Below are 19,447 nucleotides of genomic sequence, written 5' to 3'. Positions count from 1 at the left end.
TCGATTTCCCTGCACTGCGTGCAGAGCAATTCCATGTTCCACATCAAGCCTGAAAGGAGCCTTGATTTCCTTGATGGCACTCCAGAGAAAAGCCAAAGTCACTGTGTCAAGTCTAGAGGGATCCTGAGGCCACTGTAGCAGCATGAAAGGGCTCCGTGGACCCCAAATCAACTCGAGATGAGAGCTTAGTCCATGGCTTCGACTTAAGAAGAATACCAACTTTCCACAAGCACCTGAAGAGGAGGCTTCTCTCAGCTACAGGTATGTGAGAGGGACACTGAGTTTGTGGCCTCAAGTGGAATGGACACCGAGATGCTCTGACTCGAAGAAAGGTTGGATATCCCTGCAGTGATTTGAATGCAGGCTCGTCTTCTATCTCCCAAGACGAAGGGATGTCTGAATCCCCTGTGGAGACCACAGAGAAAGACCTAGTCCTCCGCCTCATCGTGACCGGAGGCCTCACATCCTTTGAAAACTCGAGAGGTCTGCGGAGATCAATGCTTCCAAAGGAGACGATGCCTGACTCCTCTTGAAAATGGATAGGAGTCCCAGGATCCCTGTGGCACGTGGAAAGGGACCCTGGGTCTCCCGCCTCACGTGGAGACGCGTCCCAATTGCCATGTCAAGACTCGAGGAGAATCCCGAGGTGTCCCTCGCACCTATCCAGGAGCCTGACGTCTCTGAACAAACACGTGTCTGGAAGGGCCCTCCCCGTCGTAACTCGAGATTATACCCCAGGTTCTGGCCGCAACTCGAGAAAAACCATGAGACTTCCCCATCGCCGCGAGATGAGTCCCGATTCCCCTGCCCTGCGTGCAGAGCAATTCCGTATTCCACATCAAAAATGAAAGGAGCCTTGATTTCCTTGATGGCACTCCAGCGAAAACCCAAGATCACTGGCTCAAGTCTAGAGGGATCCTGAGGTCACTGGAGCAACACGAAAGGGCTACGTGGACCCCAAATCAACTCGAGATGAGAGCTTAGTCCCTGGCTTCAAATCGAGAGGAATACCAACTTTCCACAAGCACCTCAAGAGGAGGCTACTCTCAGCTAATGGTATGTGAGAGGGACCCTGAGTTTGTCGCCTCAAGTGGAATGGACACCGAGATGCTCTGACTCAAAGTAAGGCCAGATATCCCTGCAGTGAATTGAATGCAGGCCCGCCTTGCATCTCCCAAGACGAAGGGATGTCTGAATCCCCTGTGGAGACCACAGAGAAAGACGTAGTCCTCCGCCTCATCGCGACCGGAGGCCTCACATGCTTTGAAAACTCGAGAGGTCCGCGGAGATCAACGCTTCCAAAGGAGACGATGCCTGACTCCTCTTGAAAATGGATAGGAGTCCCAGGATCCCTGTGGCACGTGGAAAGGGACCCTGGTTCTCCCGCCTCACATGGAGACGCGTCCAAATTGCCATGCCAAGACTCGAGGAGAATCCCGAGGTGTCCCTCGCACCTAGGCAGGAGTCCTGACGTCGCTGAACAAACCCGTGTCTGGACAGGCCCTCCCCGTCGTAACTCGAGATTATACCCCAGGTTCCGCCCGCAACTCGAGAAAAACCATGAGACTTCCCCCTCCCCGCGAGATGAGGCCCGATTCCCCTGCACTGAGTGCAGACCAATTTCGTGTTCCACATCAAACTTGAAAGGAGCCTTGATTTCCTTAATGGCACTCCAGAGAAAACCCAAGATCACTTCTCAAGTCTAGAGGGATCCTGAGGTCACTGTAGCAACACGAAAGGGCTTCGTGGACCCCAAAACAACTCGAGATGAGAGCTTAGTCCCTGGCTTCGACTAAAGAGGAATACCAAGTTTCCACAAGCACCTCAAGAGGAGGCTTTTCTCAGCTACAGGTATGTGAGAGGGACCCTGAGTTTGTGGCCTCAAGTGGAATGGACACCGAGATGCTCTGACTCGAAGTAAGGCCGGATATCCCTGCAGTGAATTGAATGCAGGCTCGTCTTGCATCTCCCAAGACGAAGGGTTGTCTGAATCCCCTGTGGAGACCACAGAGAAAGACCTAGTCCTCCACCTCAACGCAACCGGAGGCCTCATAGCCTTTGAAAACTCGAGAGGTCCGCGGAGATCAATACTTCCGAAGGAGACGATGCCTGACTCCTCTTGAAAATGGATAGGAGTCCCAGGATCCCTGTGGCACGTGGAAAGGGACCCTGGGTCTCCCGCCTCACGTGGAGACACGTCCCAATTGCCATGCCAAGACTCGAGGAGAATCCCGAGGTGTCCCTCGCACCTAGGCAGGAGTCCTGACGTCGCTGAACAAACACGTGTCTGGAAGGGCCCTCCCCGTCGTAACTCGAGAATATACCCCAGGTTCCGGACGCAACTCGAGAAAAACCATGAGACTTCCCCCTCGCCGTGACCTGAGGCCCGATTCCCCTGGACTGTGTGCAGAGCAATTCCGTGTTACACATCAAACGTGAAAGGAGACTTGATTTCCTTGATGGCACTCCAGAGAAAACCCAAGATCACTATCTCAAGTCTAGAGGGATCCTGAGGTCACTGGAGCAACACAAAAGGGCTCCGTGGACCCCAAATCAACTCGAGATGAGAGCTTAGTCCCTGGCTTCGACTGAAGAGGAATACCAACTTTCCACAAGCACCTCAAGAGGAGGCTTCTCTCAGCTACAGGTATGTGAGACGGACCCTGAGTTTGTGGCCTCAAGTGGAATGGACACCGAGATGCTCTGACTCGAAGTAAGGCCGGATATCCCTGCAGTGAATTGAATGCAGGCTCGGCTTGCATCTCCCAAGACGAAGGGATGTCTGAATCCCCTGTGGAGACCACAGAGAAAGACCGAGTTCTCCGCCTCATCGCGACCGGAGGCCTCACATCCTTTGAAAACTCGAGAGGTCCGCGGAGATCAATGCTTCCAAAGGAGACGATGCCTGACTCCTCTTGAAAATGGATAGGAGTCCCAGGATCCCTGTGGCACGTGGAAAGGGACCCTGGGTCTCCCGCCTCACGTGAAGACACGTCCCAATTGCCATGCCAAGACTCGAGGAGAATCCCGAGGTGTCCCTCGCACCTAGGCAGGAGTCCTGACGACGCTGAACAAACACGTGTCTGGAAGGGCCCTCCCCGTCGTAACTCGAGAATATACCCCAGGTTCTGGACGCAACTCGAGAAAAACCATGAGACTTCCCCCTCGCCGTGACCTGAGGCCCGATTCCCCTGGACTGTGTGCAGAGCAATTCCGTGTTGCACATCAAACGTGAAAGGAGACTTGATTTCCTTCATGGCACTCCAGAGAAAACCCAAGATCACTATCTCAAGTCTAGAGGGATCCTGAGGTCACTGGAGCAACACGAAAGGGCTCCGTGGACCCCAAATCAACTCGAGATGAGAGCTTAGTCCCTGGCTTCGACTCAAGAGGAATACCAACTTTCCACAACACCTCAAGAGGAGGCTTCTCTCAGCTACAGGTATATTTGAGGGACCCCGAGTTTGTGGCCTCAAGTGGAATGGACACCGAGATGCTCTGACTCGAAGTAAGGCCGGATATCCCTGCAGTGAATTGAATGCAGGCTCGTCTTGCATTTCCCAAGACGAAGGGTTGTCTGAATCCCCTGTGGAGACCACAGAGAAAGACTTAGTCCTCCACCTCAACGCAACCGGAGGCCTCATATCCTTTGAAAACTCGAGAGGTCCGCGGAGATCAATACTTCCGAAGGAGACGATGCCTGACTCCTCTTGAAAATGGATAGGAGTCCCAGGATCCCTGTGGCACGTGGAAAGGGACCCTGGGTCTCCCGCCTCCCGTGGAGAGACGTCCCAATTGCCATGCCAAGACTCGAGGAGAATCCCGAGGTCTCCCTCGCACCTAGGCAGGAGTCCTGACGTCACTGAACAAACACGGGTCTGGAAGGGCCCTCCCCGTCGTAACTCGAGAATATACCCCAGGTTCCGGCCGCAACTCGAGAAAAACCATGAGACTTCCCCCTCGCCGCGAGATGAGGCCCGATTCCCCTGCCCTGCGTGCAGAGCAATTCCGTGTTCCACATCAAACGTGAAATGAGCCTTGATTTCCTTGATGGCACTCCAGAGAAAACCCAAGATCACTGTCTCAAGTCTAGAGGGATCCTTAGGTCACTGGAGCAACACGAAAGGGCTCCGTGGACCCCAAATCAACTCGAGATGAGAGCTTAATCCCTGGCTTCGACTCAAGAGGAATTCCAACTTTCAACAAGCACCTCAAGGGGAGGCTTCTCTCAGCTACAGGTATGTGAGAGGGACCCTGAGTTTGTGGCCTCAAGTGGAATGGACACCGAGATGCTCTGACTCGAAGTAAGGCCGGATATCCCTGCAGTGAATTGAATGCAGGCTCATCTTCCATCTCCCAAGACGAAGGTATGTCTGAATCCCCTGTGGAGACCACAGAGAAAGACCTAGTCTCTGCCTCATCGCGACTGGAGGCCTAACATCCTTTGAAAACTCTAGAGGTCCGCGGAGATCAATACTTCCAAAGGAGACAATGCCTGACTCCGCTTCAAAATGGATAGGAGTCCCAGGATCCCTGTGGCACGTGGAAAGGGACCCTGTGTCTCCCGCCTCACGTGGAGACGCGTCCCAATTGCCATGCCAAGACTCGAGGAGAATCCAGAGGTGTCCCTTGCACCTAGGCAGGAGTCCTGACGTCGCTGAACAAACAGATGTCTGGAAGGGCCCTCCCCGTCGTAACTCGAGAATATACCCCAGGTTCCGGCCGCAACTCGAGAAAAACCATGAGACTTCACCCTCGCCGCGAGATGAGGCTCGATTTCCCTGCACTGCGTGCAGAGCAATTCCATGTTCCACATCAAGCCTGAAAGGAGCCTTGATTTCCTTGATGGCACTCCAGAGAAAAGCCAAAGTCACTGTGTCAAGTCTAGAGGGATCCTGAGGCCACTGTAGCAGCATGAAAGGGCTCCGTGGACCCCAAATCAACTCGAGATGAGAGCTTAGTCCATGGCTTCGACTTAAGAAGAATACCAACTTTCCACAAGCACCTGAAGAGGAGGCTTCTCTCAGCTACAGGTATGTGAGAGGGACACTGAGTTTGTGGCCTCAAGTGGAATGGACACCGAGATGCTCTGACTCGAAGAAAGGTTGGATATCCCTGCAGTGATTTGAATGCAGGCTCGTCTTCTATCTCCCAAGACGAAGGGATGTCTGAATCCCCTGTGGAGACCACAGAGAAAGACCTAGTCCTCCGCCTCATCGTGACCGGAGGCCTCACATCCTTTGAAAACTCGAGAGGTCTGCGGAGATCAATGCTTCCAAAGGAGACGATGCCTGACTCCTCTTGAAAATGGATAGGAGTCCCAGGATCCCTGTGGCACGTGGAAAGGGACCCTGGGTCTCCCGCCTCACGTGGAGACGCGTCCCAATTGCCATGTCAAGACTCGAGGAGAATCCCGAGGTGTCCCTCGCACCTATCCAGGAGACTGACGTCTCTGAACAAACACGTGTCTGGAAGGGCCCTCCCCGTCGTAACTCGAGATTATACCCCAGGTTCTGGCCGCAACTCGAGAAAAACCATGAGACTTCCCCATCGCCGCGAGATGAGTCCCGATTCCCCTGCCCTGCGTGCAGAGCAATTCCGTATTCCACATCAAAAATGAAAGGAGCCTTGATTTCCTTGATGGCACTCCAGCGAAAACCCAAGATCACTGGCTCAAGTCTAGAGGGATCCTGAGGTCACTGGAGCAACACGAAAGGGCTACGTGGACCCCAAATCAACTCGAGATGAGAGCTTAGTCCCTGGCTTCAAATCGAGAGGAATACCAACTTTCCACAAGCACCTCAAGAGGAGGCTACTCTCAGCTAATGGTATGTGAGAGGGACCCTGAGTTTGTCGCCTCAAGTGGAATGGACACCGAGATGCTCTGACTCAAAGTAAGGCCAGATATCCCTGCAGTGAATTGAATGCAGGCCCGCCTTGCATCTCCCAAGACGAAGGGATGTCTGAATCCCCTGTGGAGACCACAGAGAAAGACGTAGTCCTCCGCCTCATCGCGACCGGAGGCCTCACATGCTTTGAAAACTCGAGAGGTCCGCGGAGATCAACGCTTCCAAAGGAGACGATGCCTGACTCCTCTTGAAAATGGATAGGAGTCCCAGGATCCCTGTGGCACGTGGAAAGGGACCCTGGTTCTCCCGCCTCACATGGAGACGCGTCCAAATTGCCATGCCAAGACTCGAGGAGAATCCCGAGGTGTCCCTCGCACCTAGGCAGGAGTCCTGACGTCGCTGAACAAACCCGTGTCTGGACAGGCCCTCCCCGTCGTAACTCGAGATTATACCCCAGGTTCCGCCCGCAACTCGAGAAAAACCATGAGACTTCCCCCTCCCCGCGAGATGAGGCCCGATTCCCCTGCACTGAGTGCAGACCAATTTCGTGTTCCACATCAAACTTGAAAGGAGCCTTGATTTCCTTAATGGCACTCCAGAGAAAACCCAAGATCACTTCTCAAGTCTAGAGGGATCCTGAGGTCACTGTAGCAACACGAAAGGGCTTCGTGGACCCCAAAACAACTCGAGATGAGAGCTTAGTCCCTGGCTTCGACTAAAGAGGAATACCAAGTTTCCACAAGCACCTCAAGAGGAGGCTTTTCTCAGCTACAGGTATGTGAGAGGGACCCTGAGTTTGTGGCCTCAAGTGGAATGGACACCGAGATGTTCTGACTCGAAGTAAGGCCGGATATCCCTGCAGTGAATTGAATGCAGGCTCGTCTTGCATCTCCCAAGACGAAGGGTTGTCTGAATCCCCTGTGGAGACCACAGAGAAAGACCTAGTCCTCCGCCTCAACGCGACCGGAGGCCTCACATCCTTTGAAAACCGAGAGGTCCGCGGAGATCAATGCTTCCAAAGGAGACGAAGCCTGACTCCTCTTGAAAATGGATAGGAGTCCCAGGATCCCTGTGGCACGTGGAAAGGGACCCTGGGTCTCCCGCCTCACGTGGAGACGCGTCCCAATTACCATGCCAATACTCGAGGAAAATCCCGAGGTGTCCCTCGCACCTAGGCAGGAGTCCTGACGTCGCTGAACAAACACGTGTCTGGAAGGGCCCTCCCCGTCGTAACTCGAGAATATACCCCAGGTTCCGGCCGCAACTCGAGAGAAACCATGAGACTTCCCCCTCGCCGCGAGATGAGGCCCGATTCCCCTGCCCTGCGTGCAGAACAATTCCGTATTCCACATCAAAAATGAAAGGAGCCTTGATTTCCTTGATGGCACTCCAGAGAAAACCCAAGATCACTGTCTCAAGTCTAGAGGGATCCTGAGGTCACTGTAACAACACGAAAGGGCTCCGTGGACCCCAAATCAACTCGAGATGAGAGCTTAGTCCCTGGCTTCTACTCAAGAGGAATACCAACTTTCCACAAGCACCTCAAGAGGAGGCTTCTCTCAGCTACAGGTATGTGAGAGGGAGCCTGAGTTTGTGGCCTCAAGTGGAATGGACACCGAGATGCTCTGACTCAAAGTAAGGCCGGATATCCCTGCAGTGAATTGAATGCAGGCTCATCTTGCATCTCCCAAGACGAAGGGATGTCTGAATCCCCTGTGCAGAACACAGAGAAAGACCTAGTCCTCCGCCTCAACGCGACCGGAGGCCTCACATCCTTTGAAAACTCGAGAGGTCCGCGGAGATCAATGCTTCCAAAGGAGACGATGCCTGACTCCTCTTGAAAATGGATAGGAGTCCCAGGATCCCTGTGGCACGTGGAAAGGGACCCTGGGTCTCCCGCCTCACGTGGAGACGCGTCCCAATTGCCATGCCAAGACTCGAGGAGAATCCCGAGGTGTCCCTCGCACCTAGGCAGGAGTCCTGACGTCGCTGAACAAACCCGTGTCTGGAAGGGCCCTCCCCGTCGTAACTCGAGAATATACCCCAGGTTCCGGCCGCAACTCGAGAAAAACAATGAGATTTCCCCCTCGCCACGAGTTGAGGCCCGATTCCCCTGCACTGCGTGCAGAGCAATTCCGTGTTCCACTTCAAACGTGAAAGGAGCCTTGATTTCCTTGATGGCACTCCAGAGAAAACCCAAGATCACTGTCTCAAGCCTAGAGGGATCCTGAGGTCACTGGAGCAACACGAAAGGGCTCCGTGGACCCCAAATCAACTCGAGATGAGAGCTTAGTCCCTGGCTTCGACTCAAGAGGAATACCAACTTTCCACAAGCACCTCAAGAGGAGGCTTCTCTCAGCTACAGGTATGTGAGAGGGACCCTGAGTTTGTGGCCTCAAGTGGCATGGACACCGAGATGCTCTGACTCGAAGTAAGGCCGGATATCCCTGCAGTGAATTGAATGCAGGCTCGTCTTGCATCTCCCAAGACGAAGGGATGTCTGAATCCCCTGTGGAGACCACAGAGAAAGACCTAATTTTCCGCCTCATCGAGACCGGTGGACTCATATCCTTTGAAAATTCGAGAGGTCCACGGAGATCAATGCTTCCAAAGGAGACGATGCCTGACTCCTCCTGAAAATGGATAGGAGTCCCAGGATCCCTGTGGCACGTGGAAAGGGACACTGGTTCTCCCGCCTCACGTGGGGACGCGTCCCAATTGCCAGTCCAAGACTTGAGGAGAATCCCGAGGTGTCCCTCGCACCTAGGCAGGAGTCCTCACGTCGCTGAACAAACCCGTGTCTGGAAGGGCCCTCCCCGTCGTAACTCGAGAATATACCCCAGGTTCCGGCCGCAACTCGAGAAAAACCATGAGACTTCCCACTCACAGCGAGATGAGGCCCGATTCCCCTGCACTGAGTGCAGACCAATTCCGTGTTCCACATCAAACGTGAAAGGAGCCTTGATTTCCTTAATGGCACTCCAGAGAAAACCCAAGATTACTGTCTCAAGTCTAGAGGGATCCTGAGGTCACTGTAGCAACACGAAAGGGCTCCGTGGACCCCAAATCAACTCGAGATGAGAGCTTAGTCCCTGGCTTCGACTCAAGAGGAATACCAACTTTCCAGAAGCACCTCAAGAGGAGGCTTCTCTCAGCTACAGGTATGTCAGAGGGACCCTGAGTTTGTGGCCTCAAGTGGAATGGACACCGAGATGCTCTGACTCGAAGTAAGGCCGGATATCCCTGCAGTGAATTGAATGCAGGCTCGTCTTGCATCTCCCAAGACGAAGGGATGCCTGAATCCCCTGTGGAGACCACAGAGAAAGAACTAGTCCTCCACCTCAACGCGACCGGAGGCCTCACATCCTTTGAAAACTCGAGAGGTCCGCGAAGATCAATGCTTCCAAAGGAGACGATACCTGACTCCTCTTGAAAATGGATGGGAGTCCCAGGATCCCTGTGGCACGTGGAAAGGGACCCTGGGTTTCCCGCCTCACGTGGAGACGCGTCCCAATTGCCATGCCAAGACTCGAGGAGAATCCCGAGGTGTCCCTCGCACCTAGGCAGGATTCCTGACGTCGCTGAACAAACACGTGTCTGGAAGGGGCCTCCCCGTGGTAACTCGAGCATATACTACAGGTTCCGGCCGCAACTCGAGAAAAACCATGAGACTTCCCCCTCGCCGCTGGATGAGGCCCGAATCCCCTGTACTGCGTGCAGAGCAATTCCGTGTTCCACATAAAACGTGAAAGGAGCCTTGATTTCCTTGATGGCACTCCAGAGAAAACCCAAGATCACTGTCTCAAGTCTAGAGGGATCCTGAGGTCACTGGAGCAACACGAAAGGGCTCTGTGGACCCCAAATCAACTCGAGATGAGAGCTTAGTCCCTGGCTTCGACTCAAGAGGAATACCAACTTTCCACAAGCACCTCAAGAGGAGGCTACTCTCAGCTAATGGTATGTTAGAGGGACCCTGAGTTTGTCGCCTCAAGTGGAATGGACACCGAGATGCTCTGACTCGAAGTAAGGCCAGATATCCCTGCAGTGATTTAAATGCTGGCTCGTCTTGCATCTCCCAAGACGAAGGGTTGTCTGAATCCCCTGTGGTAACCACAGAGAAAGACTTAGTCCGCCACCTCAACGCAACCGGAGGCCTCATATCCTTTGAAAACTCGAGAGGACCGCGGAGATCAATACTTCCGAAGGAGACGATGCCTGACTCCTCTTGAAAATGGATAGGAGTCCGAGGATCCCTGTGGCACGTGGAAAGGGACCCTGGGTCTCCCGCCTCACGTGGAGACGCGTCCCAATTGCCATGCCAAAACTCGAGGAGAATCCCGAGGTGTCCCTCGCACCTAGGCAGGAGTCCTGACGTCGCTGAACAAACATGTGTCTGGAAGGGCCCTCCCCGTCGTAACTCAAGAATATACCCCAGGTTCCGGCCGCAACTCGAGAAAAACCATGAGACTTCCCCATCCCCGCGATATGAGGCCCGATTCGCCTGCACTGCGTGCAGACCAATTCCGTGTTCCACATCAAACGTGAAAGGAGCCTTGATTTCCGTAATTGCACTCCAGAGAAAACCTAAGATCACTGTTTCAAGTCTAGAGGGATCCTGAGGTCACTGTAGCAACACGAACGGGCTCCGTGGACCCCAAATCAACTCGAGATGAGAGCTTAGTCCCTGGCTTCGACTCAAGAGGAATACCAACTTTCCACAAGCACCTCAAGAGGAGGCTTCTCTCAGCTACAGGTATGTGAGAGAGACCCTGACTTAGTGGCCTCAAGTGGAATGGACACCGAGATGCTCTGACTCGAAGTAAGGCCGGATATCCCTGCAGTGAATTGAATGCAGGCTCGTCTTGCATCTCCGAAGACGAAGGGATGTCTGAATCCCCTGTGGAGACCACAGAGAAAGACCTAGTCCTCCGCATCAACGTGACCGGAGGCCTCACATCTTTTGAAAACTCGAGAGGTCCGCGGAGATCAATGCTTCCAAAGGAGACGATGCCTGACTCCTCTTGAAAATGGATAGGAGTCCCAGGATCACTGTGGCACGTGGAAAGGGACCCTGGGGCTCCCGCCTCACGTGGAGACGCGTCCCAATTGCCATGCCAAGACTCGAGGAGAATCCCGAGGTGTCCCTCGCACCTAGGCAGGAGTCCTGACGTCGCTGAACAAACACGTGTCTGGAAGGGCCCTCCCCGTCGTAACTCGAGAATATACCCCAGGTTCCGGCCACAACTCGAGAAAAACCATGAGACTTCCCCCTCGCTGCTGGATGAGGCCCGATTCCCCTGCACTGCGTGCAGAGCAATTCCGTGTTCCACATCAAACGTGAAAGGAGCCTTGATTTCCTTGATGGCACTCCAGAGAAAACCCAAGATCACTGTCTCAAGTCTAGAGGGATCCTGAGGTCACTGGAGCAACACGAAAGGGCTCCGTGGACCCCAAATCAACTCGAGATGAGAGCTTAGTCCCTGGCTTCGACTCAAGTGGAATACCAACTTTCCACAAGCACCTCAAGAGGAGGCTTCTCTCAGCTACAGGTATGTCAGAGGGACCCTGAGTTTGTGGCCTCAAGTGGAATGGACACCGAGATGCTCTGACTCGAAGTAAGGCCGGATATCCCTGCAGTGAATTGAATGCAGGCTCGTCTTGCATCTCCCAAGACGAAGGGTTGTCTGAATCCCCTGTGGAGACCACAGAGAAAGACCTAGTCCTCCGCCTCAACGTGACCGGAGGCCTCACATCCTTTGAAAACTCGAGAGGTCCGCGGAGATCAATGCTTCCAAAGGAGACGATGCCTGACTCCTCTTGAAAATGGATAGGAGTCCCAGGATCACTGTGGCACGTGGAAAGGGACCCTGGGTCTCCCGCCTCACGTGGAGACGCGTCCCAATTGCCATGCCAAGACTCGAGGAGAATCCTGAGGTTCCCTCGCACCTAGGCCGGAGTCCTCACGTCGCTGAACAAACCCGTGTCTGGAAGGGCCCTCCCCGTCGTAACTCGAGAATATACCCCAGGTTCCGGCCGCAACTCGAGAAAAACCATGAGACTTCCCCCTCGCCGCGAGATGAGGCCTGATTCCCCTGGGCTGCGTGCAGAGCAATTCCGTGTTCCACATCAAACGTGATAGGAGCCTTGATTTCCTTGATGGCACTCCAGAGAAAACCCAAGATCACTCTCTCAAGTCTAGAGGGATCCTGAGGTCACTGGAGCAACACGAAAGGGCTCCGTGGACCCCAAATCAACTCGAGATGAGAGCTTAGTCCCTGGCTTCGACTCAAGTGGAATACCAACTTTCCACAAGCACCTCAAGAGGAGGCTTCTCTCAGCTACAGGTATGTGAGAGGGACCCTGAGTTTGTGGCCTCAAGTGGAATGGACACCGAGATGCTCTGACTCGAAGCAAGGCCGGATATCCCTGCAGTGAATTGAATGCAGGCTCGTCTTGCATCTCCCAAGACGAAGGGATGCCTGAATCCCCTGTGGAGACCACAGAGAAAGACCTAATTTTCCGCCTCATCGCGACCGGTGGCCTCACATCCTTTGAAAATTCGAGAGGCCTGCAGAGATCAATGCTTCCAAAGGAGACGATGCCTGACTCCTCTTGAAAATGGATAGGAGTCCCAGGATCCCTGTGGCACGTGGAAAGGGACCCTGGGTCTCCCGCCTCACGTGGAGACGCGTCCCAATTGCCATGCCAAGACTCGAGGAGAATCCTGAGGTTCCCTCGCACCTAGGCAGGAGACCTCACGTCGCTGAACAAACCCGTGTCTGGAAGGGCCCTCCCCGTCGTAACTCGAGAATATACCCCAGGTTCTGGCCGTAACTCGAGAAAAACCATGAGACTTCCCCCTCCCCGCGAGATGAGGCCCGATTCCCCAGCACTGAGTGCAGATCAATTCCGTGTTACACATCAAACGTGAAAGGAGCCTTGATTTCCTTAATGGCACTCCAGAGAAAACCCAAGATCACTGTCTCAAGTCTAGAGGGATCCTGAGGTCACTGTAGCAACACGAAAGGGCTCCATGGACCCCAAATCAACTCGAGATGAGAGCTTAGTACATGGCTTCGACTCAAGAGGAATACCAACTTTCCACAAGCACCTCAAGAGGAGGCTTCTCTCAGCTACAGGTATGTGAGAGGGACCCTGAGTTTGTGGCCTCAAGTGGAATGGACACCGAGATGCTCTGTCTCGAAGTAAGGCCGGATATCCCTGCAGTGAATTGAATGCAGGCTCGTCTTGCATCTCCAAAAACGAAGGGATGTCTGAATCCCCTGTGGAGACCACAGAGAAAGACCTAGTCCTCCGCCTCAACGCGACCGGAGACCTCACTTCCTTTGAAAACTCGAGAGGTCTGCAGAGATCAATGCTTCCAAAGGAGACGATGCCTGACTCCTCTTGAAAATGGATAGGAGTCCCAGGATCACTGTGGCAAGTGGAAAGGGACCCTGGGTCTCCCGCCTCACGTGGAGACGCGTCCCAATTGCCATGCCAAGACTTGAGGAGAATCCCGAGGTGTCCCTCGCACCTAGGCAGGAGTCCTTACATCGCTGAACAAACACGTGTCTGGAAGGGCCCTCCCCGTCGTAACTCGAGAATATACCCCAGGTTCCGGCCGCAACTCGAGAAAAACCATGAGACTTCCCCCTCGCCCTGAGATGAGGCCCCATTCCCCTGCACTGCGTGCAGAGCAATTCCGTGTTCCACATCATACGTGAAAGGAGCCTTGATTTCCTTGATGGCACTCCAGAGAAAACCCAAGATCACTGTCTCAAGTCTAGAGGGATCCTGAGGTCACTGGAGCAACACGAAAGGGCTCCGTGGACCCCAAATCAACTCGAGATGAGAGATTAGTCCCTGGCTTCAACTCAAGAGGAATACGCACTTTCCACAAGCCCCTCAAGAGGAGTCTTCTCTCAGCTACAGGTATGTGAGAGGGACCCTGAGTTTGTGGCATCAAGTGGAATGGACACCGAGATGCTCTGACTCGAAATAAGGCCGGATATCCCTGCAGTGAATTGAAAGCAGGCTCATCTTGCATCTCCCAAAACGAAGGGATGTCTGAATCCCCTGTGCAGAACACAGAGAAAGAACTAGTCCTCCGCCTCAACGCGACCGGAGACCTCACTTCCTTTGAAAACTCGAGAGGTCTGCAGAGATCAATGCTTCCAAAGGAGACGATGCCTGACTCCTCCTGAAAATGGATAGGAGTCCCAGGATCACTGTGGCAAGTGGAAAGGGACCCTGGGTCTCCCGCCTCACCTGGAGACGCGTCCCAATTGCCATGCCAAGACTCGAGCAGAATCCCGAGGTGTCCCTCGCACCTAGGCAGGGTCCTGACGTCAAAGAAAAACCACGTGTCTGGAAGGGCCCTCCCCGTCCTAACTCGAGAATATACCCAAGGTTCCGGCCGCAACTCGAGAAAAACCATGAGATTTCGCCCTCGCCGCGAGTTGAGGCCCGATTCCCCTGCACTGCGTGCAGAGCAATTCCGTGTTCCACATCAAACGTGAAAGGAGCCTTGATTTCCTTGATGGCACTCCAGAGAAAACACAAGATCACTGTCTCAAGTCTAGAGGGATCCTGAGGTCACTGGAGCAACACGAAAGGGCTCCGTGGACCCCAATCAACTCGAGATGAGAGCTTAGTCCCTGGCTTCGACTCAAGAGGAATACCAACTTTCCACAAGCCCCTCAAGAGGAGGCTTCTCTCAGCTACAGGTATGTGAGAGGGACCCTGAGTTTGTGGCTTCAAGTGGAATGGACACCGAGATGCTCTGACTCGAAGTAAGGCCGGATATCCCTGCAGTGAATTGAATGCAGGCTCGTCTTGCATCTCCCAAGACGAAGGGATGTCTGAATCCGCTGTGGAGACCACAGAGAAAGACTTAGTCCTCCGCCTCATCGCGACCGGAGGCCTCATATCCTTTGAAAAGTCGAGAGGTATGCGGAGATCAATGCTTCCAAAGGAGACGATGCCTGACTCCGCTTCAAAATGGATAGGAGTCCCAGGATCCCTGTGGCACGTGGAAAGGGACCCTGTGTCTCCCGCCTCACGTGGAGACGCGTCCCAATTGCCATGCCAAGACTCGAGGAGAATCCAGAGGTGTCCCTTGCACCTAGGCAGGAGTCCTGATGTCGCTGAACAAACAGATGTCTGGAAGGGCCCTCCCCGTCGTAACTCGAGAATATACCCCAGGTTCCGGCCGCAACTCGAGAAAAACCATGAGACTTCACCCTCGCCGCGAGATGAGGCTCGATTTCCCTGCACTGCGTGCAGAGCAATTCCATGTTCCACATCAAGCCTGAAAGGAGCCTTGATTTCCTTGATGGCACTCCAGAGAAAAGCCAAAGTCACTGTGTCAAGTCTAGAGGGATCCTGAGGCCACTGTAGCAGCATGAAAGGGCTCCGTGGACCCCAAATCAACTCGAGATGAGAGCTTAGTCCATGGCTTCGACTTAAGAAGAATACCAACTTTCCACAAGCACCTGAAGAGGAGGCTTCTCTCAGCTACAGGTATGTGAGAGGGACACTGAGTTTGTGGCCTCAAGTGGAATGGACACCGAGATGCTCTGACTCGAAGAAAGGTTGGATATCCCTGCAGTGATTTGAATGCAGGCTCGTCTTCTATCTCCCAAGACGAAGGGATGTCTGAATCCCCTGTGGAGACCACAGAGAAAGACCTAGTCCTCCGCCTCATCGTGACCGGAGGCCTCACATCCTTTGAAAACTCGAGAGGTCTGCGGAGATCAATGCTTCCAAAGGAGACGATGCCTGACTCCTCTTGAAAATGGATAGGAGTCCCAGGATCCCTGTGGCACGTGGAAAGGGACCCTGGGTCTCCCGCCTCACGTGGAGACGCGTCCCAATTGCCATGTCAAGACTCGAGGAGAATCCCGAGGTGTCCCTCGCACCTATCCAGGAGCCTGACGTCTCTGAACAAACACGTGTCTGGAAGGGCCCTCCCCGTCGTAACTCGAGATTATACCCCAGGTTCTGGCCGCAACTCGAGAAAAACCATGAGACTTCCCCATCGCCGCGAGATGAGTCCCGATTCCCCTGCCCTGCGTGCAGAGCAATTCCGTATTCCACATCAAAAATGAAAGGAGCCTTGATTTCCTTGATGGCACTCCAGCGAAAACCCAAGATCACTGGCTCAAGTCTAGAGGGATCCTGAGGTCACTGGAGCAACACGAAAGGGCTCCGTGGACCCCAAATCAACTCGAGATGAGAGCTTAGTCCCTGGCTTCAAATCGAGAGGAATACCAACTTTCCACAAGCACCTCAAGAGGAGGCTACTCTCAGCTAATGGTATGTGAGAGGGACCCTGAGTTTGTCGCCTCAAGTGGAATGGACACCGAGATGCTCTGACTCAAAGTAAGGCCAGATATCCCTGCAGTGAATTGAATGCAGGCCCGCCTTGCATCTCCCAAGACGAAGGGATGTCTGAATCCCCTGTGGAGACCACAGAGAAAGACGTAGTCCTCCGCCTCATCGCGACCGGAGGCCTCACATGCTTTGAAAACTCGAGAGGTCCGCGGAGATCAACGCTTCCAAAGGAGACGATGCCTGACTCCTCTTGAAAATGGATAGGAGTCCCAGGATCCCTGTGGCACGTGGAAAGGGACCCTGGTTCTCCCGCCTCACATGGAGACGCGTCCAAATTGCCATGCCAAGACTCGAGGAGAATCCCGAGGTGTCCCTCGCACCTAGGCAGGAGTCCTGACGTCGCTGAACAAACCCGTGTCTGGACAGGCCCTCCCCGTCGTAACTCGAGATTATACCCCAGGTTCCGCCCGCAACTCGAGAAAAACCATGAGACTTCCCCCTCCCCGCGAGATGAGGCCCGATTCCCCTGCACTGAGTGCAGACCAATTTCGTGTTCCACATCAAACTTGAAAGGAGCCTTGATTTCCTTAATGGCACTCCAGAGAAAACCCAAGATCACTTCTCAAGTCTAGAGGGATCCTGAGGTCACTGTAGCAACACGAAAGGGCTTCGTGGACCCCAAAACAACTCGAGATGAGAGCTTAGTCCCTGGCTTCGACTAAAGAGGAATACCAAGTTTCCACAAGCACCTCAAGAGGAGGCTTTTCTCAGCTACAGGTATGTGAGAGGGACCCTGAGTTTGTGGCCTCAAGTGGAATGGACACCGAGATGTTCTGACTCGAAGTAAGGCCGGATATCCCTGCAGTGAATTGAATGCAGGCTCGTCTTGCATCTCCCAAGACGAAGGGTTGTCTGAATCCCCTGTGGAGACCACAGAGAAAGACCTAGTCCTCCGCCTCAACGCGACCGGAGGCCTCACATCCTTTGAAAACCGAGAGGTCCGCGGAGATCAATGCTTCCAAAGGAGACGAAGCCTGACTCCTCTTGAAAATGGATAGGAGTCCCAGGATCCCTGTGGCACGTGGAAAGGGACCCTGGGTCTCCCGCCTCACGTGGAGACGCGTCCCAATTACCATGCCAATACTCGAGGAAAATCCCGAGGTGTCCCTCGCACCTAGGCAGGAGTCCTGACGTCGCTGAACAAACACGTGTCTGGAAGGGCCCTCCCCGTCGTAACTCGAGAATATACCCCAGGTTCCGGCCGCAACTCGAGAGAAACCATGAGACTTCCCCCTCGCCGCGAGATGAGGCCCGATTCCCCTGCCCTGCGTGCAGAACAATTCCGTATTCCACATCAAAAATGAAAGGAGCCTTGATTTCCTTGATGGCACTCCAGAGAAAACCCAAGATCACTGTCTCAAGTCTAGAGGGATCCTGAGGTCACTGTAACAACACGAAAGGGCTCCGTGGACCCCAAATCAACTCGAGATGAGAGCTTAGTCCCTGGCTTCTACTCAAGAGGAATACCAACTTTCCACAAGCACCTCAAGAGGAGGCTTCTCTCAGCTACAGGTATGTGAGAGGGAGCCTGAGTTTGTGGCCTCAAGTGGAATGGACACCGAGATGCTCTGACTCAAAGTAAGGCCGGATATCCCTGCAGTGAATTGAATGCAGGCTCATCTTGCATCTCCCAAGACGAAGGGATGTCTGAATCCCCTGTGCAGAACACAGAGAAAGACCTAGTCCTCCGCCTCAACGCGACCGGAGGCCTCACATCCTTTGAAAACTCGAGAGGTCCGCGGAGATCAATGCTTCCAAAGGAGACGATGCCTGACTCCTCTTGAAAATGGATAGGAGTCCCAGGATCCCTGTGGCACGTGGAAAGGGACCCTGGGTCTCCCGCCTCACGTGGAGACGCGTCCCAATTGCCATGCCAAGACTCGAGGAGAATCCCGAGGTGTCCCTCGCACCTAGGCAGGAGTCCTGACGTCGCTGAAAAAACCCGTGTCTGGAAGGGCCCTCCCCGTCGTAACTCGAGAATATACCCCAGGTTCCGGCCGCAACTCGAGAAAAACCATGAGACTTCCCCCTCCCCGCGAGATGAGGCCCGATTCCCCTGCACCGCGTGCAGAGAAATTCCGTATTCCACATCAAAAATGAAAGGAGCCTTGATTTCCTTGATGGCACTCCAGAGAAAACCCAAGATCACTGTCTCAAATCTAGAGGGATCCTGAGGTCACTGGAGCAACACGAAAGGGCTTCGTGGACCCCAAATCAACTCGAGATGAGAGCTTAGTCCTTGGCTTCGAATCAAGAGGAATACCAACTTTCCAGAAGCACCTCAAGAGGAGGCTTCTCTCAGCTACAGGTATGTGAGAGGCCCCCTGAGTTTGTGGCCTCAAGTGGAATGGACAACGAGATGCTCTGACTCGAAGTAAGGCCGGATATCCCTGCAGTGAATTGAATGCAGGCTCGTCTTGCATCTCCCAAGTCTAAGGGATGTCTGAATCCCCTGTGCAGAACACAGAGAAAGACCTAGTCCTCCGCCTCATCGCGACCGGAGGCCTCACATCCTTTGAAAACTCGAGAGGTCCGCGGAGATCAATGCTTCCAAAGCAGACGATGCCTGACCCCTCTTGAAAATGGATAGGAGTCCCAGGATCCCTGTGGCACGTGGAAAGGGACCCTGGGTCTCCCGCCTCACGTGGAGACGCGTCCCAATTGCCAGTCCAAGACTTGAGGAGAATACCGAGGTGTCCCTCACACCTAGGCAGGAGTCCTGACGTCGCTGAACAAACACATGTCTGGAAGGGCCCTCCCCGTCGTAACTCGAGAATATACCCCAGGTTCCGGCCGCCACTCGAGAAAAACCATGAGACTTCCCCCTCGCCGCGAGATGAGGCCCGATTCCCCTGCACTGCATGCAGAGCAATTCCGTGTTCCACATCAAACGTGAAAGGAGCCTTGATTTCCTTGATGGCACTCCAGAGAAAACCCAAGATCACTGTCTCAAGTCTAGAGGGATCCTGAGGTCACTGGAGCAGCACGAAAGGGCTCCGTGGACCCCAAATCAACTCGAGATGAGAGATTAGTCCCTGGCTTCAACTCAAGAGGAATACGAACTTTCCACAAGCCCCTCAAGAGGAGGCTTCTCTCAGCTACAGGTATGTGAGAGGGACCCTGAGTTTGTGGGCTCAAGTGGAATGGACACCAAGATGCTCTGACTCAAAGTAAGGCCGGATATTCCTGCAGTGAATTGA

This window comes from Dama dama, chromosome 20 (genome assembly GCF_033118175.1).
Source record: "Dama dama isolate Ldn47 chromosome 20, ASM3311817v1, whole genome shotgun sequence".
In the NCBI taxonomy this organism is placed as follows: Eukaryota; Metazoa; Chordata; class Mammalia; order Artiodactyla; family Cervidae; genus Dama; species Dama dama.
Note: the sequence above shows the minus strand (reverse complement) of the source record.